Consider the following 24,155-nt stretch of genomic DNA (forward strand, 5'->3'; position numbering starts at 1 on the left):
TTTAATAAGAGAAGCTTTCTGGCTCCTTGAACCTGCTGCCCAGGTTAGGCAGCACAGAAAGAATTTGATGAGTCTGTCATCTAATCATACAATGTCTTCATTACCTTGAAAAAGCCGTTCATGGGCGCATTGGAAAAAGCCTCTTGCTGTGGTCTGTGTGCGTGGAACTGCATCTGGTGCTCACCTGCCAGGGTGCATGGCTACAGGAGCTGCGAGGAAAGGTGATGGGAAGGAAGTACCCCATAGGCTTTGATCTCCAGTGACATATTCAGGTTAGCCTCTCAGCTGCTGTGCCTTGTCTGAGGTCCTGAATCTGGGTGGTTTGTGGGCTTTTATCTCAATGAAGCACTCAAGGCTGTTCCGGGCGCTTAATTGGAGAGAGGTGAGTGTTGTCAAGGCAACCTCCTCTCGATTCATTCATGGAATGGAAGCTGGAGTATATAAGTAAGAACCAGAAATAATGGTTGAACTGGAGCTACCCACAGCTGGCCAGTTCAGAAAATCTGTGCAATCAAAAGAAAGGAAAACAGCGATGAGACTATACAAGGGTAGGAAAAAAGCTAGGTTTGCAGTTGTTCGTATGGAAAAATAATGCAATAATTAATAAATAATACAAAAATAAATTCTGTTTTGCCTACTCACGGCTGTAAACCTACTTTTGCCCACCTCTGTCTACAATCAGAAATAGTTTGTGTGATCATTTTATTCTATAGGCTTGATCTGAAGAAACAGTTTGACTAAGAGAATATCTTAACATTCCACAAATTGCCACTGTTGCTATGACAGTTTGCAGAAAACACTGTGTAAATCTCTCCTCTGTGTAAAATCTTGAACATGTGATAGCTAACATTTCCCAGATTTTAATGGCCTCTGCTGGGTGCAGCACCCAATGTCATTTGTGCCTACATTTCACTTACTCATTCAGCCATTCATTTGACTGATATTTATTGCGTATCTGCTGTGTACCAGGCTCTGGGCCCACATGAAGCTTATGTGTGACAGTATTTGCCATCGAATGCTGTTCTGGCATCATTGTCGCAAGTACAGGCAGGGAGGATGAATGAGTACCTTGGGGACACTAAAGAACCCTTGTGAGGGGGACAACTTCCCAAGGGAGAAGCTTTTGAGGCATCCGTGACTCCTCACTGAACAGCCCAACAGAAAACAAGCCCTGTTATTCCTCCATGAAACACCTCTCACAGTAACCCCTCTGTCCAGCCAAAACTCCTGCCTCAGTCAGAGTCTTTATTATCTTATGGACAGATTGTTGAAAGAGCCTTCTAATGGGTCTTTCTGGCTCCCAGCTCTAACCCACCAGGTTTACCCTGTGTAGTCTGACCAACAAATTGTCCTTAAACACTATGTCCCCAAGAAACTACAGTAGCTCAGATCCAATCCACTCAGCTCGACATTCAAAGTCCATCTTATATCTGGCTCCAGTGAACACATCTGATTTTCTTCCCCTCGTTCAGCTGCCATTCCCAACAGGTTCATTTCCTTGTGTCCAGAATGCTCCTCTCAGATCTTGATCATGTAGTCCAGCCTTCCCAGAATGTCTTCTGTTACCCCTTAACCCATTCATATCGCTGGCCCTGTACCTTCATCACCCCCTCCTACCCATCCCCAAAGCTGCAGGTGAGCCTCCAGCTTATGGCTGAGACTGCTAGTTATTTTCCAATATTCATTCTCCATTCTTCCACAGCGATAGACATTTAGTGGGAATATGGCTGCGCAGAACAAAGTCCACATGTCTCAGTCTCTCTTGTAGCAGGGCTTGGTCAAATAAGCAAGTTCATTCCTGAGCAAGTCTGTGCAATCTGAGGATCCTATTCTTAAGAAAAGGGCATGCACTTTTATTAGCCCTGTGTTTGGCTGGGAAGTGGACAGGGCCTGAGCTCTTTAGACTGGATGTATGTACACTAACGTGTCCGAACCACAAGGAGCCTCGGTCCCCAAGAGCATGTAGCTGTGCTATGAGCTCCGTGCCATATCAGTCCTGGATGCTTACACTTAGACACATGAGAGAAATAACTTCTGATGCGTGTAAACATTCTCCAAGAAGTCTTCCTGGCTCTTCTCTTTTTAAAACTCTCACCATGACCACGAAGTCTGGTACACATTTGTTTTCACTTCATAGCTTTACCTGGGCGCAGTTTGGCACAGCTGAAAGAACACTAAGCCAGAAGTTAGAAGACCTAGGTTCTAGCCTTTCTTGATTAACAGTATGTATATGGGTGCACTTACTCTCTCTGAGCCTCAGTATTCTCTGCTGCTGAAGAGGAATAAAAGTTGTATCTCTTGTGAGACAGGAGCTGTGAAAATATTTTGTAAACCAAAGTAACATTTGATGCTCAGAGGGTTGCATTGTTCTGCTTGAACACAGATTGACATACTGTGTACACAGCGGTGACTGTAGGGGCTGGTGGGATTCAGGGCCACTTTCACCAATGATGTTCATGGACAGTGGTCCACTAATCCCCAGTTTTGAACGGTAAAAATGACCTATTAGGAGATTACTAATTATTTAAATATCTATAGAACATTTCATAGTGGGGATAAATTCTTAGCAATTTGTGGAAACCTTGGCAATATGGAACACACCGAATTTATCTCAACATCTGCCCTATTGATAAGGGCTTAAAAAGAGAGCCATCATATATCATCTATATTCCTTTAGGTGAGTTCCTGACTTGATATTGTAGAGCACTGTATTGGCTTCAAGGTCAAGGACTCATGCAGTGGCTGGTTGTGATGTTCTCAGGAATCATCTGGATATGGGAGGTGGATTTACGGAGAACACACACACATGTGTGTGTGTCTACCTTCCATTTACAAAGTACCTTAAATATTTCTCCTGCGCAGAAAAGCAAATGTCCACCTTGGTTGCACCTATCCAAGGGTTAAGAGGATTATTTTTCCTTCAGACCCCTGTGCAGCAGTTATCTCTAGTGAACTAGGATTTTTTAATGGCCTTTCACAATAATTAGAAATTTAATTAACCTCCCTACTTTCTCATTACCTTTCCCTATGCCTGTTTCTGAGTCAAGAACTATTTCTGAGCTTTCCCTTTCCAATTATAAAGTACTGTTTATGCTTAATTTAGCCTGGCACAGCTGTAAAGAAAGCAAGCCTCCTGCTCAACAGCTTCCAACGACTCCCTGCTGACCACTGAATTAAGTACGAGCTCCTTAGCCTGGCATTTGGGTTTTCCGCAGACTGGCCCCAGAGCACTCTTCTAATCTCTCTACTCTCCCACACTTGAACTTTATGACTTGATGTTTCACAACCGGCCCTTGCCTTCCTGCCTTGGAGTCTTTGCTGCTGCTGCTGCTCCTTTTACCTGAACACTCCGCCGCCCGCATCCTACACCTGCCCCTGTTGAATCTGCCCTCTTCCCTGCTGGCTCCCTCCCCCACCTCGTCACCAGGAATTGTGAGCTTTTCCCTTCTGAATTGGCATAGACATTTATACCTTTTTTTATAATCCTATCTGGATAGTTATTGTGCATTTACCATATTCTCACCCTTTGGATTATTGGGTTTTTTAAAGAAGAAAATATCTTACCCATTCTTACTCCCTTTAGCACTTAAAACAGCACCTTAATAATAATCATCACTGCTGACTTTTTATTTTGTGCTAGATGCATTAAATAAACCCTCATTCTCACACTCACCAGGTGATATTGGGAAGTGAATCTCAGAGAGATGAAGTGACTCTTCCAAATCCACAAGCATTTAGGGTTGTGCTATGCGAGGGGCTGGGCACACTGTCACCGCACTTAGCAAGAACAGGTATCTGTTGTTACTACTGACCATGCTTGTGAGAATGTGGGCTGCCATTTCCCCTGGAGAATGATGGCAAATGTGACATTTTTACCAGGTCTCCCCTGGTGGTGATGTTTTCCAGGCAGTCCCCTATCACCTTCTACGTGGGACTTGCTCACCTAACACAATGTCCCAGAGTGTCTGGACTGTGTTCACCTCATTTGGTCATCTTGCCCCAGTTTTTTGGTTTATTTATGCTTGGAAATTGGGGCACCTGCCTGGAGCTCCCTTAAATCTCTGGGATGACTTCTTTGCTCTCTACCCTGGAAAAGAGAGAAGATGCTTATGAACCCAATCCAGCACGCCATGGTCATTACCCCTCTGAAAAGGGAGGAGGAAAAGTGTTGAACTCAGCTCAGGGCTGCTTGCTCAGGGAATGCCTACATGTGTGGGTGGGCAAGGGACGAGAACAGCGAAGCACATACAGGCCGGGCTGGGTCACCCAGTGATCAGAGGAGGAGTGAGGAAGTATGGGCCTGTGGAGGTGCTGGGGGCTGGGGGCTGGGGGGCGGTGATGTACAAGCCTGTTGGATCGACAGCTACATTTCCTTGCTCCATGCCATCCCCTCTTTCTAGGTAAAAATGTGCCTTCTTTGCACCAAGAAGAATAGAGGAATTGGGTCTCTCACTACCCATTTATTTACTCCCCCCACCTCTGTCAACTGAAATGGGATCACAGTGGGCCTCAGATGCCGCAAGTGACCCCAATAAGCCTTTGGCATCTCTGTGTTTTTCAAATTACCCAGTGGCTCATGAATGAGTCACTCAGTGCTGGTTGTGATCCAGCTGCTGGGCAGACCTGGCTTCAAGGTCAAGGACTCATGCCATGACTGGTCACGATGTTCTCAGGAATCATCTGGGGCTGATGCAGAACCAGTAAGAACTTCCCCTTGTGAGTCAGTCCTAGACTGGATTTAGCCCAGCTCCTTCCTAGGGGGTGGGGCTGGGATCCAGTCAGCACAGAGCTTGACGTCAGCGCCGTCTTCACCACCCTCCTCACCTGCTCTTCTCTCCTTTCATTTTCCTGGGCCCCTTCTTCCTTTGTGTCTTCCATTTCCATTTCTCTTTGGCTTAATCTCCCGTCTTTCCATGTATTCCACGCTTCCTTTCTAGTGACCCTCAGCACCTCTCTTTTCTCCTGTTACTGTTCCCTCACTTGCATTTCAGTCCTGCTGTGTGCTTGTTCCCTATGCAGTGTGCCATGCCTCAGTTGGACCTACAGGACACTAAAAGGGAAACTATGGTCTCTACCTGAAAGGAACTACTAACTAGTGGAGGAAAAAAGTGTTAATATGAAACATGGAAATTAAAGCCAGTAGAAACTCTGTGTCTTCTTCTCTCTCCACCTTCTTTCCTTGCACTATCTTAGGATTCAGATATGTTTTTTCCAACCAAATATGGGCAAGAAAGGCTTTGGCATTCTGCAGCTTCATTTCCTGCTATCGTGGGTGGACATTCTGTTACCAGCAAGGTTGGTCTCAAATTCCCATCTTTATTTTCTTCTATGTTAAAAGAAGTATATTTGTAGTAGCAATATGTGATCATCATAGAAAGGCTTGAAAATGTAGGAAAGTTTTTAAAAAGTAAAAGTCATTCATAATTTCATGTCATAGATATAACCACTGTTACCATTTTCATATACTGTTTTGCTTCTAGGCTTTCCACTCTTGTGCATATTCTTGTTTTCATGTAATTGGGGTTATACTATGCATGCCTTTTCGTATTCTGCTTTTTCCACTTAATGTTGTGAGCAATTTCTCATGTCATTACAATAATATTTGCAAATGTCATATACTAAACCATGGGTGCACTATGATTCATTTAACTTTCCCCTGTTGCTGATTGCCTAGGTTGTTTCTACATTTGTATCACTATGAATAATGCTATAAGGAACTTTTTGGCATACAATCCCTTGCCTCAAGCACTAATTTCTTCTTTGAAAAGATTCCTAGAAGGGAAATTACTGAACCGTGAATGTGAACTTTAAAGATATTTGATTGCTTTCCCCAAAAGCTCAATCTCTCCATGCTTCCACCTGCAGTGTAGGAGAATACCTGTGCCAGCAAAAGATAATTCTTACCAACAGGAGTATTATAATTCTTTAAATAATTGACTACTTTGAAAGGAGAAAGGGTAGCTTTCTGTAATATTAATTCCTAATTCTTTAATTACAAATGCAGATCACAGTTTTTTTTCTTTAACCATCTAGATTTCTTCTTTTATTAAATGTCACTCATGTTTTTATTTGTAAAATGAACATTAATATTTATTTTATTAAATAATAAAATTATATTTGTATCAACAAATATATTAATATATTAATGAAATATAATTTTATTATTTATATATTTCTAATTTGACATTTAAATTTGTTCATTGACCCATGTGGACATCTGTGACTAATTATCCAGTGCCTACTGTGTGCATGCAGTGAATAACAGTGGCAAGAGGACAGAGAGTTGATGATGAGTGCTGGGTAGAAAACTAAAGGAGGAAAGGGGACAAGGATCACTGCTTTGTTAAGTTCCAGAAGAATACCACTTGATATTTTAATTATAACTGGCATCTTTAAACTATTCTATTTTCCTTTTCTACAAACCAATTTGAGGATGGCCAATTTCCTGGGGGGATTTGGAGACCAAGGTTCTAACTCTTGGAAGATGATGTGACAAAGAAGGATAAGCAAATGGAAGAATTTAGAAGCAGATGTCACTCCACTGTTGTTCTTATCCAGCACTGACCTCTCGGAGAGCATGCCCTGCTCTTCGTAATGCTCTCCCCATAGCCATCCTCTTTCCCTTCACTACCAGGCCCCCAGCATGCACAGTGGAAGAAGTCTCAATAAAGATAGCTCTTGTTAACTTAAAAAAGACCCTTGAGTTCAATTACACAAGTGAAGGATGTAACACTTAACTTTTCATGGTTTGTAGCATTATGTCCTCTGGACTGATGCCTTTCTCTGAAAGCAGAAGCTTGTCTCAAAGTTGGTGAGTCTCTCGGGTCTGTCATGGAAACAATTACAGATGCTGAGAATCACGCTCCTGTCGGTGGGAGTTGGCGGTGTAGCCCTGCCTTATATCTGCTATGGCCGTTGTTCTGCCACGGAAGATGGAAGCTGTATTTTGAGTTGGAAGATGAGAATTATTTCTGGTGCAACTGTTAGCAACCAGTCTCAGATTTCTTCTTCCTTTTGAGATGGCTGGTGCTGAGTGGTGGAACCTATGAGACAGTGCAACTTTGTGGGTGACCATATTACCATGAAACGTGTGCCTCCATTACACTTGACTTCTCTTGCCAGTTTTTCCTTATCTTTTCTCCATATGATTCCAATGAATGTTAATGGTTCCTAGTTCACATTTTCCTTTTATTATAAACTTCCTGGCCCTTAAATAACCCCAGGTTGCCCAGTGTTGTATACTAAAGGATCTCTAGCCTCTTTGCTTAACATTTGATGAGACTTTGTACAAAGTTTCTATTGTCTTGCTCAAGAAAACAGAGGTATGTGCACTCCTCAACAGAGGTTGGGTGGCACCCTTATAGTGAAGGGACTTCCTGAAAAGGTGTATAAACCTATTCTGCCTACCCAGGAAAAATAGACAAAGTCCATAAATTATCTCGGTGTCAGGCATCAGACACAGAAACAACAGAGAGCCTAGCATAGCTTGAATCAATGTGACATGTGGTATCTGCCATAACAGAGAAGAGCTAGGAAGAGCTACTTAGCTGGGCCTAGCTAGCTCAGATGCAGCTGTGAAACTGTGTACGTTGTTGGATGCACACTCCAACAACTCTGACTTTTGTACTATGACTCTTTCTGTCTGGCAGCTAGCTCTGTTCCCGGAGGGGCACGGCTGGTGGAGGGTTTCAGGCTAATATTAGCATGACCCTCCCTAGAAAGTCATAGCAAATCATATACATAAGACACAGCATATGCTCGCACATGCGCACTATACCCCGGCAGCAATCTCCTGTTTGCTCTATACTGTGACTCTCTATTGTAGCTTTGGGTTTTTACACCGCACTCTGATAATAAAAGCTCACCATGGATTAGGCCCTATGTCAAGCACTTCAAAATCTTCACAATAACCCGGTGAGTTAGGATTAGATCCTTTTGCACAAAGAAAGAAATGCACACTGAGGTGAGTCATCTTGTTATGGCCTCATGGGGTGTACGTGGCAGACTGAGGGTTAGCAGCCAGGCCCTGTGACCCCGGAGCCCTCATTCTTAACCTGCACAGTCCTAACGAGCTTCCTTTTTAAATTAAATTTTTTTGATTTTCACCTGAGGACTTTTTTTTTTCATTGCTTTTAGAGAAAGAAGAAGAGAGAGAGGAAAGGAGAAAGAGGTACATCGATGCAAAAGAGAAGCATCGATTAGTTGCCTCCTGTACGCACTAGGACCGGGGGTCGACTCCTGCAACCAACTGAGACACATCGGCCAGGGTAAGTCTTCTATTTATTAAAATAATTTTTAATTTTTCAGTTACAGTGGACATGCAATGCTATATTCGTTTCAGGCATACAATATAGTGATTAGACATTTATATAATTTAAATTGTCAGCTACCTGACTTTCATAGGGATTTTGTATCTCGCATTTGAGCCTGTGCTTTCTACGTCTTTGTGGCAAGGCAGAGGGAAATGGCCATTGGTGGAGTTCTTGGTGTTTCCCTTCCTCCTCTTCCTAGGCCGCCTTCCTTCCCCTGACTCCTAACGACTGTACTTGGGTCTGAATGGGCTGCAGCATTCCAGAGAAGCATGCCTTTTTTCCTGCCTTAGTCAAAACTCTTGGCTGTTCTAATCTGGACCATGACTTCAGGCTAAGGTGACATCTCTTTTATCCAGACACGTGAGGGTGCTGAAGCTTGACATCCTTATTAGTCTTCATGAAAAGTATTTGATGGGGGAAAGAGGACAACCGACTGATGGCTGACAACTTCAGAATGATGAGGGTGAGCTAGGAGGCAATGGGCAATTCAGCCACTGGCTCTTTTCCCTCAATTCCGCCTTTCCTTCCTGAACTGTAAGACCCTTAAGTAAGGAGAACACACCCATTATTTGTAACAAATGACAGAAAAACAATTTTCTATGATGTCATGTCCCCTCTTCTATATAAAATATACACAACATAAAATTTACCTGTTCAAACATTTTTAAGTATACAACTTGGTGGCAGTACGTACATTCATAATGTTGAGCAACCATTACCAACATCCATCTGCACAACTTTTTATTATTTCAAACAGAAGCTCTGTGCCCATTAAACTATGATTCCCTCTTCCTCCCACCAGCCACTGGTAATCTCTATTCTACTTTCTGGCCCTTTGAATTTGTCCATTCTAGGTCCTTATATAAGTAGATTTACATAATTTTTGTCTATTTTCAAGTAGCCTAATGTCTTAAAGGTGCATCCATGTAGTAGCATGTGTCATGATTTCATTCCTTCTTAAGACTGGATAATAAGCTATTGTATGGATGTACTACATTTTGTTTTACCCATTTGTCTGTTGATGGACATTTGGGTAGTTTCACCTTTCAGCTATTGTGAAAAATGCTACTTTGAACATTGGTGTCTGCTTGAGTCCTCTTTTTAATTCTTTTGAGTATATATCTATGAAGAGAATTGTTGGGTCATATGGCGATTCTGTATTTCATATTTTGAGAAACTGCCGAAGTGTTTTCCGTGGCGGCTGTATCAATCTGTAATTCCCACCAGTAATGTAAAATGTTCTAATTACTCCACATGCTCACAACACTTACTAATTTCCATTTTTTTGTTTTGTTTTTTAATTTTTTGAGAATTTTATTTATTTATTTTTGGAGAGAAGAGAAGGGAGGGAGTCAGAGAGAGAGGAACATCAATGTATGGTTGCCTCTTGCATGCTGCCAACTGGGGACCTGGCTTGCAACCCAGGCTTGTGCCCTCTCTGGAAATTGAACCAGTGACCCTTTGGTTCACAGGCTGGTACTTGATCCACTGAGTCACACCAGCCAGGGCTCTTTTGTTTTGTTTTTATAACAGCCATTCTAATGGGTATGAATTGGTATCTCATTGTGTTTTTTTCAACCATAGTTTACATTCGATACCATTTTGCACCAGTTTCAGATGTATAGCAAAGTGGCCAGCAAACCATGCACTCTACAGAGTGGTCCCTGCACTGCCCCAAACACCGACCTGACCCCACACCCAGTGATTTCGACATTATTGGTGATACTTCCCATGCTGAAACCTGCATTTCTGTGGCTATTCAGGAACTACCAATTTGTACTGTTTAATCTCTTCAGCTTTTTCAACCCCCCTCTCCTCTGACCACTGTCAATCTGTTCTCTGTATCTATGAGTCTGTTTCTATTTTATTTGTTTATTTATTTTGTTCATTAGATTCCACATATAAGTGAAATCATGTGGTATTTGTCTTTTTCTGGCTGGCTTATTTCACCTAGCATAATACTCTCAAGGTCCATTCATGATGTTGCAAAAGGTAAGATTTCCTTCTTTTTTTAGGCCAAGTCGTATTCCATTGTGTAAATGTACCACAGCTTTTTTATCCACACATCTACTGATGGGCACTTGGATTGTTTCCAAATACTGGCTATTACGAAGAATGCTGCAGTGAAGATAAGGGTGCATATATTCTTTCAAATTAGTGTTTCAGGTTTCTTAAGATGTATTCCCAGAAGTGGAATCACTGGGTCATAGGCAGATCCATTTTTAATTTTTTGAGAAAACTCCACACTTTTTTTCATAGTGGCTGCATCAATCTGCCTTCCCACCAACAGTGCACTAGGGTTCCCTTTTCTCCACATCCTCACCAGCACTTGTTGTTTATTGATTTATTGATGATAGACATTCTGACAGGTGTGAGGTTTTATCTCATTGTGGTTTTGATTTGAATTTCTTCGATGATTAGTGATGTTGAGCATTTATTCATATGTCTATTGGTTATCCGTATGTATTGCTTGGAGAAGTGTTTATTCAGGTCTTCTGCCCATTTTTAATTGGGTTGTTTGTTTTTCTGGTGTTAATTTGTCTATAAATTTTGGATATTAACCCCAATGTGTCATTGGTGAATACAGTCTTCCACTCAGTAGGTTGTCTTTTCACTCTGTTTATGGTTTCCTTTGCTGTGCAAAAACTTTTTAGTTTGATGTAGTCCCATTTGTTTATTTTTTCTTTTGTTTCCCTTGCCCGAGGTGCTATAACAGAAAAAAATATTGCTATAAGAAATATTTGAGATTTTACTACCTATGTTTTCTTCTAAGATTTCTGGTTTTATGTCTTACATTTAAGTCTTTGATCAATTTTGAGTTTATTCTTGTGTATGGTATAAGAAGATGGTCTAGTTTCATTATAATTTTTTGCATGTATTCATCCAGTGTTCCTAATGCCATTTATTGAATTGACTGTTTTTACTCTATTGTATGTCCTTACCTCTTTTGTCAAATATTAAGTGATCATGTAGGTGTAGGTTTATTTTTGAGCTCTTTATTCTATTCCATTGATCTATGTGTCTATTTTCATGCTAGTACCATGTTGTTTTGATTACTATGAACTCGTGGTATAGTTTGATATCAGGTAGTGTGATACCTCCAACTTTATTCTTTCAATATTTCTAAGGCTATTCAGAGTTTTTTGTGGTTCCATATAAATTTTTGGATTATTTGTTCTAGTTCTGTGAAATATGCCATTGATATTTGGATATACATTGTGTTGAATCTATAGATTGCATTGGGTAGTATGGACATTTTAATGATGCTAATTCTTCTTATCTATGAACACGGTATGTGCTTCAATTTATTTGTACCTTCTTCAGTTTCTTTCTTTAGTTTCTTATAATTTTCTTAGTATACCTTTCCAGTTCTTCCAGAAGGCAATGAGGAGCTATCAACATTTTCAGGTGGTGAGTAGTATGCGTTAGAAAGATGCTCTAGCATCCACATGGAGTAAGGATGAAGAAGGTAGCATGTAGAAGCTGGGACCATTTAGGAAGTTGCTTCAGAAATCTAGGAGACTCTCATATGACAGAATATACATAAAGCACACAAAAACAGTGTCTGGCACTAAGAAATGTAGTGTCATTTGATTCCTCTGCCCTGGATGAGGGAATGACTGTGGTAATAAAGAGAAGGTGAGCACATAAAAGAAGCATTTTGAAGCTATACATACTCAATGAACAAAGATTAAACAAATAATGCAATATCTTCTGGGAATGCTGAATGTTATTGATAAATGCTCCCTGGTGGGACTAAGGGTTATCAAATAAATTTGTCCACCAAAAGCTCTTTAAAATGCAGACATCCCACAAGAGACCAATGCAATGAGCTGCTGCTTTGTGAGTGAATCCAGGACCAACCCAGGGATTGAGCACACAGGTGGCATTTCTCATGATTCAGAGAACTGAGGTTGGTGATCTATAGGTCAGCTGCCTCTACTAGTCATGGGTTTCCTTCTCCCATGGCCAGGAGGTACACTTCCCTGGAAGCCTTTGTTTGTTACCCACCTGAGGGTACCCTTGGGGACTTACACACAAGTGGGGAGTGCTGGGGATGCAGACACCTGGAATGAGGAACATGGGGCCATATATCCAGTGACTTAGATAGCAGCCAGCAAGACATTCACCCCTTCCTCATAGTATCCAGACCCTTGCTCTTAGTTCTCCCCTGCTCAGTGAGGGCAGGGTCTGGTGGCGAAGTGAGCTGGTCATGAGGACTGGCCGGGAAAGAGTAAAGTTACAGTTGCCAAAAATATGGGTCTTTTCAGGCAATTGTAAGACAGCGGATAATAACTTGATGAAATTGATAGGAATTTTGTGCAACAGGGTCAGAAGGACCCTCTGTTGGATTCCCTGTCATCAGTCTAGTTCTGGAAGGGACACAGATTTTATCAAATCTATTCTAAGTCTCTAAGCAGGATTGCATTTATAATCATTCAGTCGTCCTCAGGAGGAAGCTGTCTGTTCTTTCTAAAAATATCTTGAGATTTCATTAACACATTGTCCCTTTTAATATACACCACTGTCTTACTACCATCCAACGAAAGGTTTTTATTCTTTTGTGTCCAATTTAATTCCTTACAGCTGCAGTTTATTCTTTTTTCTTTCCTGTGTAATTCAGTGGCTATGAAGAGACACTGCCAAGCCACCCATACAGCATTCCTTTGTGGCAGACAATGGCACTTGAAAAATGCCACATGCAATGGAAACTCCAGTTGAAATTGCACATAATCACTCATATTCTACCTACTTCAAGGGGGCTGGCACGGGACGGTTTAGAAAAGGCCTGCGCATCATCTCCTGACAGGCACATGGGAGCTATAAATACACCCAGTGACTACACAGGTGGGTAGGAGCTGTGTGGGCACTGGCAAGTGCAGCCCCAGCCAGCTCTGGGCCTCATTTTTGGCAGAACTGAGTGCTGGAGTATTGAATATTTACCATGAGGGTGTGAGGTTCGTATTTTCATTCTGCACCCCTGGTTTTGGAAGGGACAGTAGCTTCTGTAAGACAAAGGAGATCGGGGCTGTTTACATTGGCTGACATGGCTTGGTTATGACCTGGGGCAGGTTAATGGGGGAGTGGAGGGAGGTCACTGTGACTTAGCCCTGCTTTGCTTCACAGAAGTCTTTCATATATCAGAAGGAGCTGAAGCCAGGATGTAAAAACCGAGGTTTCTTATTTTCATTCTCTCTCTCTCTCTTTCATGTTTGCCTCTCTGCTTATCTGTTTGTCTCCTTTTTCTCAGAAGTCTGACTTCTCCATGAACATAGTGGGAAATGCCAGTCCTGTGCCCTGTGTGCCCTCCCAGTCAGTGCCCAGCCAAGATGAATAGTGGCCTCGGTACACCACTGACTGTATGTACTCCAGTGAGAACTTTCTAGAAGCGAGGATCTGACTGCCCCACCTGGGCCAGGGGTTCCTTCCTAGTCCAGTGAACTGTGGTTAGCAGAACAGATACATAATCAGGGTCAGATCCAGGCTTTGTGGGCCTGAAGCTTATATAATTTGGAGAATCTACTTCACGAATTGACATAAAATCATCAATATAAAGTTAGGTACAGAAGTGAATAATTTAGAGTGAGAAACCTCAAAAATTACTGAAACCTTAAGAATAACTCACTTTCTTCTGAGATCTCCTTTGGCAATGTAAGAAAAATGCTTACACAAAAACGCTTTTCACCTTGAACTCTAGAACTGCCTCCACTTGTATGGGGACCACACACGGGAGGGGCCCTAAAGTTCAAACTTCTTTAGTTCCCTGGAAAGTCTGCCAATGCTCCCCAACTCCCACTGACTCTGCAGAGATGGTGGAGCAGATGTTCTAAGAAGTGCATGTAGGTAGGACAGGGAAATTGGCTAACTGGTCTACTATCGTAACGGTGCAGAACCAGGTCTCAAACTCCTTTTCCTGTGCTTTTCACGGCACTGGGCTGTGCCCATTAAGCCACTGGGAAATCAAGTGCAAATTGAAAAAGGAATTTGCAGCTGAGTTTGGGACAAGCAATGATAGTTCTTCTTCTAATGGAGCTAACCCCCTATGCTTTAGCTTGAGTCTTCCATCTTTTTCTTTCTCAAGTTTAGAGGGATGAGGGATCTATTTATTGAGTTCATCTGGGATTCCATTGGTTAGCTTGACATGATTCTAGAAGCCTGGCTTTACTGAAACAAATAATAATGAAAATGATTTTGCTGTGGATGGCAATTCTCAAACCAATCTGTTCCATAAAATCATAGGATTTAGAGCTGGAATAGAAAAGACACTTTAGTCTAACCTCTCCCTCCCCTCTCCTACAGATGGGGAAAGAGACCCCCAAGAAATAAGAGAACTAGTCCCAGCTATCCTTAAAGCCAGAGGAAGACCTGAGTCTAATGGAGACTCTCTGTTTCCAAATGGCTGCTGCCTAAAACAATGGCTCTCCACAGCTCTTTCCTTGAGTCTGGACCAGCCAGCTGTGAGGGCATCTGAGAAAAGAGATTCCACTTGAAATGTCAACAAGTGTCCAGGCCTTCTTTGCATGTTTCTAAAGGGCTAAGAGGGACACTGCCTTCCTCAGAGACAGTCAGAAATTTGGCTCAGCTCACAGAGCTGCTGGCAGGAGCCAGGCCTCAGCGGCTTCAGTCCATGGCTCAGCTCACCCACTCCATAGGGAGGCTGAAGTGTCTGCAGAGCAGCTGAGAAATCTCTCTCCAGCCCTTGAATGTGTCCTTGGCACAGGAGCATGCAGTTGTCCTCGCTGCTCCCAGACAGGCCCTGCCGGCAGAAGAGATGCCTTTATGGCTCCCTTGTGAGACACGAATCCAAACATGCCCTGATTTCATTTTCCTAATGATAGCATTTCTAGTCTTCACGTAGCACTAATAAATTGCCTCTAGAGTATTGCTTGCTTCAAAAGATTTCCCTTCTCTTTTGCTTCTGGGGGAGCAGGCAGTTCAGGAATCTAATCCAAATTGAGGGCAACCCTCCTTTTTGGTGTCTCTGGAGTAGACCATATATATAAAAACAGTCTTCTTATCTGCCCTTATCCTTTCCAAGAATCCTGTGCACATCTTCAATTTATCAGCTATGCATGGAACCTCTGCTGCAGGACACTGAGTAGAACTGAACGGCATTGCGATGGCCAGAGAGTAGGGATGTGCTTTGCAGGCCAGTCCTGACTCTTCTCTACAACCAGTGGCCTTGAGACAGAGCTCTTTGTCTCTCAGCAGTTTAGGGGTCTCACTTGTAAAAGTGGAAGAATAGAAATGACAGGGCAGGAGTGTACAGTTGGCAGTCAGTCCGCTGTGCAGTTTTGGGGAGGGAGTAGCCGTCACCTAAACTATGTTGTGTAACACACCCCTGCACACCCATGCAAAATGGCCCTGGCTGTGGCCCACTTGGTACCAGAATTCTAAATGCAAATTTTTGCCAAGAGTTCTCACTGTAGCTGAGGAAATCTAGGCTCATCACCGGCTAGGCCAGGGGAATAATGGTTGAGAACAGGGCTCTGGGTCAGAGACTCTGAGTTTGAATCAAAGTTCAGCTATGGGGCCTGGAACAAATTAAATGTAGTGAGTGTTCAGCAGATATGAGCTAATTTATTATTATTCCCCTCACTGCTATAAGGAACCTAGCCTTAACCAGGGGCTGGCCCACCTGCGGCTGTACTTTTCCTTCTGGCTGCAGCTGCGCACTTTCTGCACTGAGGGGCATCTCCTGACTTTAGGCCCCTTTCACCTCAGCTTGTCCCTAGTGATTTGGCACAAGAAATCTGAGCTCCTTCTCATAAAACTCATCACCAACCTTCTCTGTAGATGTTTAATGTTTTAGCAGCATTTTGCACAGTGAACCCAGAGGTGACCTAGCCATTGAGTATTCGTGAAGAAATGGCCCAGTCTAACTATCTCACAAGGAGTACATTCACTGCATTCATTAACCGAGGTGTCTGAATTTTGAAATGAATCCAAGATCTATTGGGGATTTGTTGTTCATCTTTTGGTGAGATTTGCAGACAGGGCCTACCCCAAATATTTCTGTGTCTGTTGTTTGATGCTATTTTGAGTTCTCTCACATGTGGAATTTATTCCTATACTTAGCTCTTATACCAGCACCCAGAGGTATTTGAAAATGTTTTCAATTGACCAACTGTAGTGTATTAACAAATCCTTACATGTGTTTTCCAAAGAACTAAAATCCAGCTGACTCCCCATTTCTGTCCCGTTCCCAGCATAATCTCTAGCCCAGGCTGTGCTGACCACACCTTTTGCAAAACTTTGACCAAAGTACAACCCCAGTTCAGGATTACCAGATCCCACAGACATCAGCAGGCCTCCATTAGTGGGTGAGTCACAAAAGTAAAATGCAGATGCCAGAAAGTGGGCTCTCGGAAAAGTTTTAATTGGAGGACTACAATAGACATGTACATGATTAAAAACATTGCCGAGAGTTTCTGAGCACAGTAGACTTTTTCCCCCCAAAGCCTTGTCCTGTGCTGATCAAAGGATATCTCTTGTCAAGCAACACAGTGGCAGTGGGTCTGACTTTCTTATACCTGAGCCTGAACAAAAAATCTGAGGCTCAAACCCCTACTCACCCCTCTTTTCTAATTGTTCAGACAAAGCTTTCCGACTCAGCATTAGCACACATCGGGGACAGGAGAAACAGCTGACCACCTAGGGAAAGGAGGGTGGACAAGGTCACGTAATGATGGTCTCTCTAGGACAAGAATGCAGTCTCCCAAATTAAGGACTTTCTAAACGACAGATTGCCAAAGCCCTTTCTCATTTTATTTTTTCTGTCAACTTGCAGCGAGGTACACAAAGGGACTGCTTTCTCCTTCTGCCCACAGTTTCCTTTCTCAAAAGCCTTTCCAGGAAATAATCCAATTCCATCTCAGAAGTAAGGGCTTTCATTCTCATTCCTTTGTTCTGTGTATCTTGGGGATTTCTTTCCAGTTTTAGGGTTTTTGTTTTTTCTTCTACACAAAGTTAAACACATGTCTTGCAATGCGAGGGAAATTGCACCACTGGGGTGAAGCAGACCACAATCTCAGTGCCGTGACCACGCCAAGTGGGTTCTGGGCCCAGCTCTTTGTAAGTATACTCAGCAGGGGAAAATATACTTATTCTCAGTTAAGAGGAAGTTATCCACAGTTGGAGTGACTATTCACCTCTTAGTTTTGGAAAATAATGGGGATCAGATGCAGAATTTGTAGGGAGCTGAATTATGCATTAGCAGGTGACATAGGAGCCTGTGAAACACAAATACATATCCATGGGTATCTGTGTATGATGTATGTGTGAAACATATAGAAACATGGCAACCTCTGCAAAAACAAACCAGAAATCATTATGCTATCTGCAGCTACAATAGCCTCTTTTTTTTTTTTTTAATTTTATTTATTTGTTTTTAGAGACAGGGGAAGGAGAAAGAGAAGGAGAGAAACAGCAATGTGTGGTTGCCTCTTATGTGCCCCCAACTAGGGACCTAGCTCACAACCCAGGCATGTGCCCTGACTGGAAATCGAACTGGCAACCCTTTGGTTCGCAGGCCGCGCTCAATCCACTGAGCTATACCAGCCAGGGCTACAATAGCCTCTTTAACCAGCAATCCAGGCAAACTCAAGTTGTCTTCGATTATTAAAAAATGTTTTATATATTTGAAATGTAACTTAACAGTATTTTGCTAACAAATCATAGAAACAAATGACAAGATTATTGTTCTATTTTTAATAATAGAACAACAGAAAGGTGTCCCAATTTTCCCCCCAGTGCTCTCCACTGCACTTCTCCCCGCCCCCACCTCTCACACACAATCCCCACCTTGCTGTGCATGTCCATGGGCCATTTATGCTAGTTCTTTGACTAGATCCTTCCCTTTCTTTTTCCCCTTTGCCCCCTTCCTCCTCCCCTCTGGGTACTGCCAGTCAGTTCCTTGTTTCCATGCTTCTGGTTCTATTTTGTCCGTTTGTTTGTTTTGTTCATTAGGTTCCTGTATTAGGGAGATTATATGGTATTTTTCTTTCACAGCCTGGCTTATTTCACTAAGCATAATACGCTCCAGTTCCATCTATGTTGTCACAAAAGGTAAGAGTTCCTTCTTTCTTTCTGCTGAATAGTATTCTATCGGGTAAATGTACCACAGCTTTCTGATCCACTCATCCACTGATGGTACTTAGACCGTTTCTAGCACTTGGCTATTGTAAACAGCGCTGCTATGAACATAGGGGTGCACAGGTTCTTTTGAATTGGTGACTCAGGATGCTTTGTGTATAATCCTAGCAGTAGAATCACTGGGTCAGAAGGCAATTCCATTTTTAGTTTTTTGAGACATCTCCATACTGTTCTCCATAGTGCCTGCACCAGTCTGCATTCCCACCAACAGTGCACTAGGGTTCTCTTTTTTCCATATTCTCGCCAGCACTTGTTGTTTGTTGATTTGTTGATGATGGCCATTCTGACTGGTGTGAGGTGGTATCTCATTGTGGCTTTAATTTGTATCTCTCTGATGGCTAGTGATGTTGAGCATCCTTTCATGTGCCTATGGGCCTTCTGAATGTCCTCCTTAGAGAAGTGTCTGTTCTGGTCCTTTGCCTATTTTTTATTTGGATTGTTTCTCTTCCTGGTGTTGAGTCGTATAAGTTCTCTATATATTTTGGAGATCAAACCCTTGTTCGAAGTAAGACCCCAAGAAGTATGTGGCATGATGGGACATATACAGAATAAAAGCTCTACCTGTGACTACTTCACAACTTACGGTGGTGGCTTGTTATACAAGTGAAATAAATTTTGAGTTCGTTCTATCAAAAATGGCAAACAGGGCAACAGTAAACCTTCCAGATCTCCACGCTGGCTTAAGTACATTTTGTCAGAATGGAGAATATCATGGCATAGCTGGCAGCACAAAGGCCAGTAACTCTGAGGTGTTGAGAAGAAAAGCCAGGAGAAATTTCAAATGTTTCTTCTGCTCTATGAGAAGAGCATCTGCCTATGAATTTGATCAAAGAGTGATACTTATGGAGCAGATTGTTCCTTTTTCTGTTCCTTTCTAAGGGAGCCATTGTGGGTACAGTGTTTCCTCACTTATTGCGGGTATTATGTTCTAGACCTCCCCCCTGCGATAGGTGAAAATCCGTCAAGTAAGAACCTTACATTTATTTTAGTATTTATATATATTTTAAGGCTTTAGAAACCCTTCCCACACACTTATAAACCGTTCCCAGTCCCTTATTAACTTTCCCACTCCCTTATTAATCTTTTCCTCACTTTTATAAACACTACTTATGTTCTTAAACATATTCTACACTCTTAAACCTACGTAACTTTAACAACATATGTATACAGTAATGCAAAATCCCACAATATAGTAAAAAATCCGCGATAAATAATTAAATCTAATATCTTTAAAAATCCCGTGATATAGTGAGGCCGTGATAAGTGAACTGCGATATAAAGAGGGACTACTGTACTTCTGTATATCTTAATCTCTACATCTAATCGATCATTAGATCCTGCAGAATCCACCTCTTGGTAGCTCTGGACTTTGCCCTCTCCTTTCCACCTCAACTGCTGTGGCCTTAGACCTGACCTATTCCATCTGCTTCTTAGCTTCCTGTATCAGCTCTCACCTCCTTTCTATATTCCTAGCACCACTGCCTTCAACCTATTCTCCTCGCTCCAGCCAAATAAAAATGTGCTATGTGCCATTTGACTGCTTAAAAACCTTCCATATATTCTGGTTCTTGTAAAGGTGGATTAAGCACACATCACGCCATGTCTCCCACTGAGTGCAGCTAAAATTCCTGGAGAAAATGTGTAGTGTAGCTACTGGAGGACCAGTAATGTGAAATGGTAGTAAGTAGACGAGGAAGGATACCAGAACTCCCTGCACCACAGAACTAGTAGCAGATACAGTCACAGTAAAAGGAAGACACAACAAGGAGAGTACAGCCCTGGATCCCTAGTCTCTGGACCAGACAGGGGGTACCTGGGAGCTGGAAGTTTCCAGGGAGATCAAGGCTGTGATCTCATAAAACCGTGTATGAACTCCTAGGCTACATGTGCATGAATCTGAGCCCTGACCACCGGCCACAAAAAGTTAACAAGAATCTAGGGGCTGCGTCAGTAGTAAGAGAAAAGATTAGAAAAACCTTCCATGAAAGGTGCCCGGCAAGAAATCCTTGGTGGCTGGATAGAAAAAAGATTGTAAGAATAGGTATCTCTAAAACTCAATTTGAAGCTGTTTTGCCATTTTTCTAACAATTAAAAAAATTTTATTTGGCATGTAAAAGCAAAACTATAGTTATTTACATATATTACTCACCTCTTATACTTAATTGCTTTGAAGCACAGTAACAGTTTCATATAGGATTAAGTGTGTCAGATTGACTTTGCTAAAAGTTTTGCTTATACACCAACCTCTGTGTACATACACTGTGTTCATTGGCTGCTCTTGTAGGATCACCTGCTAATGGGGCACGGTCACCTGCTCACATTAGAAAATTAGTGGGAACATTGGCTTGCTACAGACTTCCTTTGCATACCCCCCCAATCTTTTTAAAAGTTATTAAAATTTTTTTCTCAATTACAATTACATTCAATATTATTCTGTGTCAGTTTCAGATGTACAGTATGGTGGTTAGAAAATCGTGTACTTTATGTAGTGGCGCTCCCACTGCTTCAAGGACGCACCTGGCCCCATAACTATTTATCTTGGTATTATTATTTTTCCTGTACTATAATCTACATTTCCGTGGCTATTCCGTAACTACCAATTTGTACTGCTTAATCCTTTCACCTTTTTCACCCATCCTCCCAACCCCACTCCTATCTGATAGCTGTCAATCTGTTCTCTGTATCTATGTGTCCGTTTCTACTTTGTTTGTTATTTTGTTCATCAGATTCCAGATATAAGTAAAATCACATGGTATTTGTCTTTCTATGTCTGACTTATTTCATTTAGCATAACACCCTCTAGGTCCATTCATACCGTGGCAGATGGTAAGATTTTCTTCTGTTTTACAGCTGAATAGTATTCTATTGTGTAAATGTACCAGAGCTTTTTTTTTATCCACTCAAATTCAAAATAGGTTTTATTTACATAACAAACTACCACTCTAGATGGTGGTAAAACCTCTTTATCTTCCACAGACTTTCTACAAAAAAAGCTTCCACCACTCAAAGACCTTGTGTGAGAGGGAAAGTAAGGAAAAACAGTGACGTCCTTGGGGCAAAGATGGCACACTGTTCAATAAACACCGCTCACCTTTCCCTAGAACCGAGCCTTCGCTAGGAGGCAGTTGCCAACCAGGAGTACATTTCTTAGCAACTCTTGCACCTGCATGGGACCATATGGTTGGCTGGTTTTCACAACAAAATGAAAACGATGTGAACAAAAGAGATGTATGTCAATTTCCAGAAGGCCAGCAGAGAAACGGGTTTCTGATGTTCTCCATTCCACCAACCCAGCTACCAACTGTATGCAGGAGTCCCCTTAAATCTGAGACAGGGGAGGGGTCTTTAATCAGTACAGAGGGAAAAGTTGCTTGCCAGCCAGGAACATCCACATTAGACTACTATTTGAGAGAACATAAACCCTAAGCTAGAAACATTTTTTTTCTCCCCTAGCAGTTATCGATGCTCTTTTGCATTTGGGTGGATCAGGGTTCCACCCTCTCCAAGAAGACAGTTGGAGGGTGTGGAGGGGGAATGCATGTGAGGCTCCAGGGTTCTAGCTAAGCCAGGAGGAGCCTTTAAGTCAAAGCTTTGAAAATACGCAGAAACTTGGACTCACTTGGGCATAGAGCGGCTCACTAGACATGGCCTGGGGAGCTGAAGCTAATTTATGTAAATCTCCATGGGCAGGGTGACCTCAGCGAATATCTAGTTCTTTTCTGCTGTTTTTTGATAGCAGGATCCACTGCTTTGCATTGCAAAGCTGCCTTAATACCGAGGTGCAAAGGAGTCTCTCAAATGGTGTCTGGAGTCAAAGATATCCTGCCATAAATGCTTGTGTAGAATGAAGTGTCCTTTCATAAGGTGAACAGTATTGCATGGTGTGTCCATTTCACTAAGCTTAGATTTTTGTGCCATTTTCTTAAAGTGAGACTCACCCCAAATGGCAACAATCCCATTTTAAAACAAATGTAATTAAACCTTCCCTCTTCTCAACCTGTACCCCAAGAACTAAGACAGGGATGGATCTCAGAGAGACGTATAGTCCTTCTCTGTGGCAGTTAGCTTTTTTCAAGGGCTGTTTAAGGGGTTTCCTGTCTTTGCCCTTTATGACTGATTTCCGCTTAGTCCCGTGGGACTGGTGGACCAATCCACTCTCATGTGCTCACCCCGGAAGCCACTAAATGTCTGTTTCAGAAGTTTATAGAGGAAATGGGTGTCACGTGCCCTGGGGCGAGAGGGCAGGCGCTGACCTGGGAGCAGAGAAAGGGAGTCGTGTGAGGCTGAGACACCGAGTCTTCCCAGCACACTAGGGACGCACAGTGGCCTCCCAGGAACGGGGGTGACTGAGGCCCACGTTCCAGGTCACAGGCCTCCCAGCTTCCTCATAGGCTGTATTCAGATTGGGTGACACATGGTGGTGGAACAGACCCAGGGTCCTTGAGTCCTTTTAGTTTTTGAAGGTATTCTTAATGCTGATGGGAGGGTCTCCATTTCCTTAGTTGACCTCTAACTGCCCCCTAGACCGAGCTGCCTGAGTAATCACCGTGCCTGTGCGCCAGGAACGCACCTCCTCCGTTTCTAAGAGCTCTGTCTGTCTGTCTGTCTGCCTCTCCATTAACCTTTATGTAACCCTATCCCTTCAGCCTCTCATTTTCCTGTGTCTCAGGTGTGTGTGCATCTCCCACTGAAGGGGCAGCCTGTAAAGCACGGGGCAGCCTCGGAACCTATGACTTTGACCTCAGATGAACTGGGGGTCTTATCCTTATTCTGCTGCTCAGTCTCCTCACCTGCTGTGTTACCTGGAAAGCCATTCATCTTTTCTGACATCCAGTTGCTTCCTCTGCTTAATGGGGATAATCTATAAAATCAGCCCCCACCCACCAGTGCTTTGTGCTTTTCTGGTGGAGAAGAGATGTTGTTTTTTCTTCTCTCCCTCCACGGTAACCACACCTCCTCCTCCTGCCCAACCACCCCCCCGCCCCCGCCAATGTGCAGTCTGGGCCAGAACATTCCTTTCCCTTTCTCTCCTGGGGCTGAAGTGAGTTGACTGTTATGATTGTACAGCTCGTTAGCAGGCAAATGGACAGGCAACACTTCCTGCTGGCAAAGTAAACAGCTGGAGAGAAAGCAAATGTAAGGGCTTAACACCAGGGTGAGGTCACTGAGTGGGGCCTGGGCAGTTTCCATAGAACCTAACCCAAAGCAATGTGCTTGACACACGACTGGCTGGCAGCTTTCACAGCCCAGAGAGCAAGGGCATGTGGTGGAACAAGAAGGCATTGGCAACATGGGGACCTTCTAGACAGTGTGTGGCTGGATAGGGGAGGGATATTAGGGACTGGGTGTAAATGGCACATGGGGGTCTAAAAAGTGAACACGGACCGCAGAAAACAGATGTAAGAGAGGGTTGTTGTACAACCTTGTCTGATTTGCTTGTGGCTTTTCAACTGCCATCCTTTCAAAAGCAAGACCCACTCAACCCAACCCCTTGAAGCCCACTGGAGTAGCAGGGTCTTGGATAGGACATGATCAGCCATCCCAGGGGCCAGATCTGCCCACTGTGACATGGGTGGGACCAGGTCCAACTGGGAACCCCTCTCCTCTGGAGTCGAGACCCGGGCTACCCCCTCCTTTTCTCTGCCCTGGGCCCCGTCTTCCCAGACCCACATCACTAGCCCCGTGTAT

The sequence above is a fragment of the Furipterus horrens genome, unplaced genomic scaffold (assembly GCF_987537825.1).
Source record: "Furipterus horrens unplaced genomic scaffold, mFurHor1.1.pri manual_scaffold_12, whole genome shotgun sequence".
Taxonomy (NCBI): domain Eukaryota; kingdom Metazoa; phylum Chordata; class Mammalia; order Chiroptera; family Furipteridae; genus Furipterus; species Furipterus horrens.